At 41.5% G+C, this 11,073-nt stretch overlaps 1 long non-coding RNA gene across 1 annotated transcript in view; it reads right to left on the bottom strand.

The window, feature by feature from the left end:
* Window positions 1–10,307: 10,307 nt before the first annotated feature.
* Window positions 10,308–11,073, bottom strand: part of LOC115063625 — a 49,296-nt gene continuing 48,530 nt past the window's right edge. Inside the window, exon 8 of the long non-coding RNA XR_003843481.1 lies at window positions 10,308–10,413. This is a non-coding gene — a long non-coding RNA (uncharacterized LOC115063625). The remainder of the gene's footprint in view (window positions 10,414–11,073) is intronic.

The raw sequence follows: 11,073 nt of genomic DNA, 5'->3' as shown, positions 1-11,073 counted from the left end.
CTGGGTCAGAAGTAAATGGATCTCTGTGAACTAAAGACTAGCCTGGTCTATATAGCCACTTTCCTACCAGAAATAACCTCTAAAAACATGCTGATAAAATAAAATAAATATTCCCCAAGGACAAAAATAGCAAGGAAATTAATAAATTGAGGAGAAAAGGAAAAAAAATTGTCTTGGTTTCAGTAATTTAGATTTATGGAGAGTCTGTATTTCAAACGTACATTTTAGTTCCTTGTCAGTCAGCACTGACCCAGTTTGGATTACTTACTAGACTGATATTATATGGGGGGAAAAAACTAATCCTTGTCTGCACAAAATGAATCTTATTTGAACTTCTAGGAAATTATTTTTACAGTTGAGGGAGTGACCTCAACAATTTTAATAGTATTAGATTTGCTGTTTTCTTAAAGCAATTGTTTGGGTTTTTTAAACTACTTTTCCTATGCATTTTTTAGGCAAGGCCTGACTATGCAGAGAGCCTAGCTATTCACATCCTTCCTCAGAATAGTCTCAGATTTGTGGTAACCCTCCTGGTTCACCTTTGTTTGAGTTGTTGTTTGTTGGACAGATCAAGCATTACTGTGCAACTTCAGATCTTCCTGCCTCACCATGCTGGGTAGCTGGAATTATAAGTCTGCATTAGCGAGTCTCTAACAATCTTGTTATTATCTAAAAGTAAAAATAGCAAATGGAAAATCAAAAAAGGTGATGTGACTTGCCCAAAGCCACACACTAGTCAATGGAAAGGCAAGCCTTATCCTCAGGTTAGCGACTCCAAAATCTTGGCCCTCTCTGGTGTGCTCTGATGCCTCTTTCCTAGTTAGATGCTCCCTGGGGCAGGATGGTACAGCTCTCAGCATGAATGTATCTAATGATATTAATTTATATGTAGTCAATATTAACAAGTGAGGTTAGCATGTACATAGTGCACATGCAAGTACACACACACACTTGAACACACATGTTATACACGTTTGCACACATACAGTGATACTTCAATTAAAAACTGGAAAGTCACAAATCTTGTTGCACTGTTAGCATTTACTTATATTTTAGACAGGTAAATCATGGTATGCTTTAAACAGACACTAATAATGGGTGCAGAACTGGAAGCCGAAAGCTGTTATATAGACAATTCATATTTGAGAGTCATAAAGAATGATAATTCTTTCTACAATTAATAAATAGGATGTTCCAAGTAATGTAAATCTGTATGGGCAGAGACCTGACTGAGTCTTTTCACTGAACATCTCTGCCAGAAGCCTGTGTCCCATATTCCCCTCTAAGTGACTCAATCCTCATCACCAATGAAGTCAGCTCAAAGATCACTTGCTTTCAGAGATGTCTCCTTATCCTTGTCCTAAATACCTCTTTGCTTTTGTCATCTTCATCTACAAGCCTCCTTCGTTCCATCAATGGTCTTTCCCTTCCTGAAGTCATGATGACTTAGATCTGCAATCCAATACACAGGTATTTTTCTAGGTTATGCTGGTCCTGTCAGCTTCAATGACCCTCCCGTGTTCAGGGCTGCCAGTGTGCCAGGTAGCCGTGCTTAGAGCTCTTAGCAAAGCAGCTGTGCAGTAATCCTGGAAAGGAAATGGCCACAGCTTCAACCAGAGTCAGGCACACAATAAATGGTTGACTCCATTTTGGAAGGGCCTTGAGATAATAAAGTATTAAATAATACATCCTAAGTAAAAATGACTGGGGTAAGAAAATCAATAAATGGTGATTCCCTAAGAGAAGCTATAGATACCTGAACAAATGGAGAATAAGATCCCAGAGATAAGTCTGTAACAAGTGAGGCCAGGATAGTATATAAATATCGCCTGAGCTCAGATGGAACCTTACAGTACTGTACCTTACAGTAATGATTTCTTTAGATTTCTCATCCATTCATACAACAGTGTGCTGTAGATTATCTACTGTGGTGGTTACCCTTGGTTGTCAACTCTACGACATATGAAGTAAACTAAAACCTAAATGGCCGGGTACACCTGTGAGAGACTTTTCCTTGAGCTGGGAAGACCCACCCTAAACTGGAATATTTTGAAGAGGGAAGATCCACATAAAATATGGGCCACACCTTCTAATGGCAGCCTACATAAAGGACATGGAAGAAGGACTCTCTCTCTCTCTCTCTCTCTCTCTCTCTCTCTCTCTCTCTCTCTCTGTCTCCCTGTTTGCCTTCATTCTCCATTCTCTCTGGCAAGTTCATTCCTTCATGGGCTAGAACCTACTTTTTTGGGAGTTCAACATATTCTAAAGACTAGCATAGACATCCAAGTCCTATAGACTGCACAATTACTGGATTTCTAGGTTTTCCATTAGTAGAAACCAATGTTGGACTAGCTGGACCTTAGGTCCTATCAGTTATGTTTCTCTACAAAACCCTGACTAATAATACATCTATTTAAACATATATTCAAAACATGGACATCATGCCTTACTCCTTGGAACTTTCAGTTTAATGGCGGAGATAAATATTCTGTATTCACACCAGTGAATGTGAAATAGCACGGTATAATTTTCGCACAAAACTTAGTAACAATATGGGTGGGAGACCCATGGTGGAAAGTTACTATAAACAAGTGCTTCTGTATAGAAAATCTATACAAGACAAGTCTGAAGAGTGAAAGGAGAGATGGAGGTGTGCTGAAGGGGAAAGCATTTATGAGAACAGAATGTACAAAGGTTCGGGTAAGTAGGTAACAGCCTGGAAGATTAAAGGAGCATTAGCAGACCAGCAGGACTAGACCTCCGGGACCTGGTGGTAGAGAGGAATAAGATGAAGCAGAGATAAAGACTGTTCTAAAGCAGGCCTGTCTCCTGACAGCGCCTGTGTGAACTTAGCACCAGGCCTGTCAGCACAGAATAAAAGATGTGATATCAGGTTTAAAAAAAAAAATCAAAGAGCTGTTGAGTGAGGTCCAGAAAACTGAACCTTGCAGCCATCAGAGAAAACACAGACACTCACTTCTGCCATAAAGGGTCTTTGGAAATGGACTAGGTCAGTGGTCCTCAACCTTCCCAATGCTGTGACCCTTTAATATGTTGTGATGACCCTCGACCCTAAAGCTATTTTTATTACGACTTCACAACTGCAATTTTGCAATTTTGTTATGAATCATGATGTAAATATCTGTGTTTTTGATGGTCTTAGGTGACCCCTGTGAAAGGGTCTTTGACCCACCCTCCAAAGGAGTTGTGACCCACAAGTTAAGAACCATGGGACTAGAGGGAGCTTAAGATCTCATAAGATCCAATCTCTACATCCTTATACACTCATCTTGAGTTCATGGCACGCCCCTTACTCACTTTCTTGCAGCCTTTGATCTGACTATGAGGAACCTACTCAAAATTCCAGCTTCCTATCAGAATGTGTGGTTGACATTGCCTGTTCATAGTCTTGATCCCTGCACTTCACTTGGCAGTGAATCTGCGGGGGAGAAGGGAAATGAGGAAGAAAGAAAAGTAGCCCTCATCTCCTTTTCTCAGTCTACCCTTAATGCCCGACATAGGTCCAAGCATGTGTAGATGCTCATGGGCGGGATCTGGTGGGCACGTGCTATGATACATGACCCTCTGTTTTAATTGTGGCTTCTTCCTATCCTTCCCTATGAGTTTCTGGAAGGAAACACCCCCTTTCTCATCCCTGTATCACACATTTGTCAAAGGGGTTGTTCCATGGTTGGTCTTTGATGGAAGCATGGTCAGTTTATTGAAATAACAAGACATAAAAGATCTTCCTTAGTGGGACCAACTCTGACTCATTAGCTCACCACAAGATGCATAAAACCACATCACTGGAAAATCCTGCACACTGCCAATATTCACTGGTGAGAGATGCTCTTCATGTTGGTGCATTGGGTCTAGGAAACATTATGCACAAGGCCCTGCTTCGGATTCATACCACCACTATCAATAAATCAGTAAATAAAATAGTATTGTGTATGTGTGATATGTATATATGTGGGGGGGGGTATGCGCAGGCTAAGGCACATATGTGGAGGTCAGACAATGATCTTGGATGTTGGTCCTTATCTCCTACCTTATTTAAAATAGGGTCTGTTTTTTTTTTTTTTTCCACCTGTGAGTATATCAGGCTATCTCACCCATGAGCTTCCAAGAATTCTCCAGCTCCCATTTCATCGTCGGAGCCATGGGATTACCATGAGGTTACAGATGGGATGCTGTGACATGGGATTACTGTGCGGTTACAGATCGGATGCTGTGACCAGGTCTATATATGTGGGTTCCAGGGATCCAGGCTGGGATCCCCAAGTTTGTTGACTATGCATTATTTTTACCCAATTCAAGCATAGCCTTAAGATAGTGTTTCTATTAACAAAGTGCCAACGGTCATGAGCTTCTCATTGCCTGCTCTCCTAATCCAGGTCAATAATACACATGTCTGCTCCTTTGTGTAGATTCAAGGCTTTGGAAGACAAAACACAATTAGAAGTTACAGGGATCAGTTAACAAAAACTTTACATAAAAACAAAAACAAAACCAAAACAAACAAACAAAAACCATTTTACAGTAAGTCCGACTGCCCTTAAGTTTCTTTCTAGCAAGTGCTGCCCTTTACAAAGTAATGTCAAGTTTTAAAAAGTAGACCTTTTAAATAAACAAGGTTGATGGCTGGGGTGTAGCTGAATGGTTGAAAACTTGCTCAGAATGCCTAAGGCCCTGGGTTTACAGGTCAGGACAACAGCAAAAATAATGCATTTAAAATAAAGTTGATATCCACAGCTTAATCGTTTCACTGGGGTTTTTTAATCAATTATTCAAAAGCTTGCTGTTGGCTACTTGGATAACTATGTGGGTCATCACTTTAAAATTGGGAAGTCTAGTTTGGCAATTTTTTTCATTATCTGGGAGATCTGAAAACCACCAACCAGAAATCCCTGTGCATGCAGATCAAGGAAACATTTCAGCATAGCTTAACCTACGTAAATATGAACACTCAACAAGGATGCCCTCAGCTCAAAGCCTACAGTTTCCAATGGTATACACTTAATGGAACATCTGTCCTTAGTGGGATGAAAGAAAAACAAAACAAAACTTAACCATCATAACATAAAATTACATCCAATGCTGATTCGTTAACTGATCCCTGTAACTCTTTATTTTCATACTTTTTCTGAAACCTGTAAACTCCTTAGTAGGTAGAGCTAGAGTGTGTGTGTGTGTGTGTGTGTGTGTGTGTGTGTGTGTGCTCTGAATCCTCACTGCTGTGATAAGCTATGTATATTAGGCTCAGTTCAAGATGTTACAGAGTAGTTTCATCTCACAGACCCACCATCATGGCTCAAAGACAGTCTTAAGAAAACAGCCTGATAAGAGAATCCCCCTGCTCCCTGGAAAAGCTTACGGTGCATGGGAGAGCTCGTGCATCCTCGGCATGACATCCATGCGCTCTGGATACAAAGGAGGATGCATGCAAAGATGCCACTGCAACTTGGCTTATTGATTGACTGAATCAAAGAAGAAACGATAATTACCTCTGGTTCCATCTGAGCTGAGAGAGTCCATCCACACAACCTTTCGTGCAGCAGGAATGAAGCTTTATTCCAAAGAAAACCCACTTTAAAATATCTCCAAAGAGATCAAATGCCTTTGCACCCTTGCAGCTCTTTAACGTGTGCTATGGGCCAAGTCTTGCAATTAGAATCAGTCACGTTAAGTGCTCCAGTCACATAATGTTAATAGATCACTTTATAATGTGAGCAGTTTTTAAAAGTCGTATTTAATTTTCCATTATTACTGTACTGAATGCTGGTTGTATCTGTCTCTCCCCTTATGAATACTGAAGCCTAGCAAAGGGACAGACGCCTGTTGGCTGATACATTGCATGACACTGGCTTTAATTCTCACAGGCTTGAATTGGGACCCCCCGGTATATGGTATATAGTCTATACCGATGGGATTATTTTAATTTCCAGACCAAATAACGAGGGAGTCTTTTATTCTTTTTGTGTCTTATAAGTGGAGTCTGAGGCAAAAAAAAAAAAAAATCACAGGAGCATGTATGTTCCCCTTGTTGCATGTGTATGAGCACATGAGTGTGTGGTTTTCTTTAAGAAAATGAAATGAACCAGAAAATAAGCCCTTAACAGTAACCCAAGAAATAAAACAAAATCATTTACAACACATGGGATTGTTTCAGGATATGTCGAGATTACACGGTTTAAGGGAACTATCCCGAATGTGGAAGCAATTATAAGGAAATTCATGACTCATTAGCAAACATTCCATATTGTGTTTCTCATTTCTGGGTCAACGTTACTAGTAAATATAGACTTAAGATTTAGCTGTTTCCTTGACTTCAGCACTAGATTATAGATAGTTGGGCCATACAAAACAGAAAGTAAAAGGCCCCATGGTTTTGAAGCTCTTTATCTTTTATATGTACAGAATTTGGTCCTTAAGGTAAGCAAGGAAGAAAGAACTTCAAAGATGAAATGGTAAGCTTCGAGTCAGTGACAGAGGAGTCGCCTGTGAATGTAAAGTAAGAATTACAAGGAGCAAATGTGTACTGGTGATGTCTGTGGGGATTTTGTGTGCACCCTGCTTAGTATGCAAAATGGCTGGTGAACTCAAGTACCCAATACTGTATGTAATGGGATCCAGATGTCTAACAGAGAGAGAAAAATATTTTATAGCAATAAATGTGACATTGACTCTTAAAGGCTTTGCTGTTTCGAAACAACTTCCCAGTCTTCCTTTTCTTTATATTTCAAGATAGTTTCAAGTAGATGTTTGACATTATTTTCATAGTTTGAAAGAAAGAGTATTTAACTTGTTACTAACTTTCAAATTACATGCCGAAGGAGGAATGATCCGGAAAAAAATAATTTTGAAATTTATTCATTTACCAAATCGCTGGACTCCACAAAGCTATTTATAACACACACACACACACACATATACAAATGTATATATTTAAAACATATATATAGCATATATAAAAACACACACTATATATATATATATATATATATATATATATATATATATATATATATAATTCCTCCTGCCTCTAAGTAACTTAAAATACACTGGTTGCAATACCTTGCATGCAGCTGTTTGGATGTATGGCCCAAACAGGCACAGAGTGTCTGAGAATTAAAGGAAGGAGGGGAAAACCCTTCGGCTAGAGGGTTCCATGAAAAAGGCTCTCACTGGTCCCTGAGGCCAGGATTTCTCACTTCAAGACCTTCCTCTCAAAGAGCAGGGAGGCTACATTGAGGAAAACCTACCCGCTCTCTTGTGTGGCCATAGCAGTTGCCTCTAACCACTCTGCTCTCCCAGCATCCCTGCAGTGACTCCCAGTGATGCTCCAACTGCGCCTTGGGAACTGCTCTGAAGCCCTTGTAAGCACAGCATCCTAGTGGCGAGGTTGTGCGCGCCTTAGTTAGCAAAGGCTGGGATTCCCTTCCAGCTCTCTCCTGTAGTGGTTGTGGGCAGTCTCTTCATCCATTCCTCACACCTGTATCTTCTCACCTACATCACCTGCGCTGTCGGTCCAGCTTTCGCCAGGTCCTGCACACAGATGTTGTGTAGAACACGAGTCTTGTGAAGGATCCTTAGCTGTCAACCTCTCACTCATCTAGTACACATCCATGCTGTCTTAGTCTCTTTTCTGTTGTCTGAAGGTCCTTCTGTATCAAATTCCTCCTCACCTTATACACCCCCTCTCTGGCAGAAACTACTAACCCTTCCCTGACACCTTGTAAGAGAACTAGAGATTCTCCCCTAAGCTCTGGCCGCAGCTCACACTCAGCTAGCAGAAATGAATAAGGCCTCAGACGACGGAGGGGAGTAGGGTTAATGGTTTAAGATGACAACAGTGGGAAACCCCTTTATTAACTAAAACATCAACCCCTCTTTGCTATTGGCACTCCCTCTGTCTACAACCTAGTAGACTGGGTCTCAATATTGCCAATGTGTCCATGTTTTGAAAGACAAAAATCTTTGCCTAAAGATTTCCTGTTGATCATTGTTGGATATTAAATTAAAACAAGCAAACAAACAAAAAGACCAACTGGGATTCTATCAATTTGAACCAAATTTAAAAAAATCTAACAGCTGAATGACTAAAAGTGTGTAGACCTTGACTCTTAAAATACTTAACTCTGAACTTTCTCATAGATGTATGACCCCATCCTGATAGGATTTCTTTTTCTTATAGTTGCCCCCAATGCATTCTGTCCCTTAAGGACCAGGGTCCCATGGGTAGTTTTTTTTCCTTCCTCTCAGTGCATAGCACAATGTGGACCTCAAAAAGTAGGCCACAGGCCAGGAGTGGTGGTGCACATCCTTAGCCCCAGCACTGATAGGCAGGGGCAGGCAGATCTCCAAGAGTTCAAGACCAACCCGGAATGCATAGCAAATTCCAGGCTGCATAATGAGATGTTATCTTTAAAAAAAAAAAAAAAAAAAAAAAAAAAAAAAAAAAAAAAAAAAACTTGAACAAATAAAATAAATAAAAGCTGATCACTAAGTCCTGTACCTATGTTCTTCCAAGCTATGAGGCTATAGTAGGCTCTGTGGGTGACTCCAGACACAACAAAGAATAAATGCGTTCATGTTCCGAATGATCCTATTTCTCAGCACACTTCTCAAAATCTAAAACGTTTATAGACACTGTCAAAATTCAGTCAATATTTGACTTCCTTAGAACCATCTGGAACTTTTCACATGAGGGATGCGAAGCAACCAATGTGGTTAGTAACCTGGAAATCTAACCCATAGGCCCTGTGTATCTCTGAGACTAATCTATACCTCCCTCGAATGGAAGTGACTATCTGAGTGGTTTTAAATTTCACCTGAAAGAGTCCCACAGGTCAGATGTGACAGTATCTTTATTTTGTTGAAAGTTGAGTATAGCACACACCACATGGAAGGAAATGTACTGTCTCCAAAGCCACAAAAAAGGGCAGAGATGAGGATGGCAAAGAATGGGGTAGCAGACACGCTGCAGGGGGCAGTGATGCTGGACCACAGTTATGCACGCTTCATGCTCCTGATCTCTGGTCCAGTACTTCAGCGTGGGGGCACTCAACCCAAGGAGTTGCCAACGCCTAAATGCTCAGCTCTGAAAGTATTCTTGCGGTTGTGTTTTAACATGTTGGAAATAGGAGAGCTGTTGATTGAGAACCAGTTTGCGATTATTAACATTGGCACCAGGTGAGGGCACCCCAGCAAGGCAGCATAAAGGCAGGAGAATAGGGAGTATAAGGTCACTCTCTGCTGGGTGACAAGTTTAAGTCTTAAGTTTAAATCTAAGGAACTTTTAAGATTCCTTGCGATTTACCATTTTACAAATGAAAATGAAATGAAGAAGAAACTGAGATGAAGAGTGTTTGTCACCCGAATCACACAGCAAAGGAGACGAGGAAGGGCCTGTGAACTCAGTGTTATTCCGCACCTGAGGTCAAGCCTCTCACATAGAGTGCAGTGACTCTCCCCCACAGCACTTGACCTACCACACTGAAAATTATAATCTGGATGACTGTACGATCCACAGAAGAATTCTAGCATCTTATTCATTTGCAAAGGGAGTTTACAAAAAGCAACCATCTTGGGCAGGCATTGTTAGATGGAGGTATCAGGATCTCATAGACACTGCTCGAGGACAGAGTCAAGATCGGGATGCAAAGCCAGCCACCTGAGAACAGTGACTGAAAACTCTGGGGTCAGGTGTAAGGCATTCTTGCTCCTTTAACTCTGACATTTCCTCAGCACCTCACAGCCCCCTTCATTCTCTCCTACAAACCACCTTCCCCAGCAAAGCTTTCAGTTTCCAGGCACAGTGACTAATTCTACCTCAGTGAGATATCATAAGTCCAGGCTCAGATACCATCTGAATTAATCTCAAGGAAAGAACAGACCCACACCCAGCCAGGGCCAGATAGCTAGAGCCCTATTCCAATCAGCTGGGGCCTGGCACTGATGTTCCATAGAACTGGTTCTACCAGCCAGCCAGTAGCACGGAAGAAAGTCTTTTTCCATCTAAGTGCTGCCGGGTTTTGTCTATAAAAATCATCATATCGAGAGAGGCCCACATCAAAGGGTAGTAATGGTGTATATAAATATAATTTTGCTTTTCTGTGTGTTCTAAATTCTCTACAGTGGAGATATGTGGCTTTGTACTAAGAGAAAAGGAAGCCAACCTCTGTGAGGATTAAAGGTGAATTCCACGCTGGTTGGTATTCAGAGACTAAAGGTCCAGATGAAAAGGGCTTTTAGTGGTGACTGGATGGAGGAGATGCTTACCAAAGATAGAACCTCACCTGGAAGTCCTGAGGTTGGAGTAGGCCCTCCGAAGGGAAGATGTCAAAGCTGAACCTGGAGGAGACGCTGGGCACTGTGCATACTGATGTCCTGTGATTGGCAGGCCACTAGCTGCTAGGTTAGGACAGACCAGAGCAGAGAGGAAAAGCGTGAGACATGTGGAAAACAAGACAGGATTCTAGAGGACAAGAGACAGGGGCCACTCAGGGGGAAAGCAAAATAAAAATAGATACTGCAAGCAATGAGCTTGAAGAACGAGACATGAAAGGGCCAGGAGATGCTAACTGTTCTTCGGTAAGCAGGGAGAGAAGACCGAAGGCTGGTCCTTCACACGCATAAAGGACAGCCTCTGCTCCAGAAGGCTCAGAGATCGGGAAGAGTTTTACAACCGGAGCAGAGCAATGTGCTCAAAACACATAACAGCTGGCGGGAGCCAGGTGAGGCAGGGCAGCAGAATAAACAGTCAAGTTCCTGCAAGCAAGAACGCAGGCCTGAGCATGGCTGGCAAAACGCCCACCCTACATTTTAAAGATGCTAACCAGCGTCCCAGCATCCTTCCATTGGCCCTTCAAGTCTCTCCAATGGTACTAAAGGGTCACAGGCCTCCCTTATGGCTTTGGATCTGTGAGCTCTACATATACAAAGTTTGGGAGTTTTTGTTTATTGCACTTATTATTTGTTTGTTTTAAGTGAGAGTTTTGCTATATTTCGCCCAGTCTGGCCTCAGACTTAAAGACTCACCATACACACAAACACACACACACACACACA

The sequence above is a fragment of the Mus pahari genome, chromosome 1, assembly GCF_900095145.1.
Source record: "Mus pahari chromosome 1, PAHARI_EIJ_v1.1, whole genome shotgun sequence".
Lineage (NCBI taxonomy): Eukaryota > Metazoa > Chordata > Mammalia > Rodentia > Muridae > Mus > Mus pahari.
The sequence above is the reverse complement of the archived record's forward strand: the minus strand, read 5'-3'. Positions and strand labels throughout refer to the sequence as shown.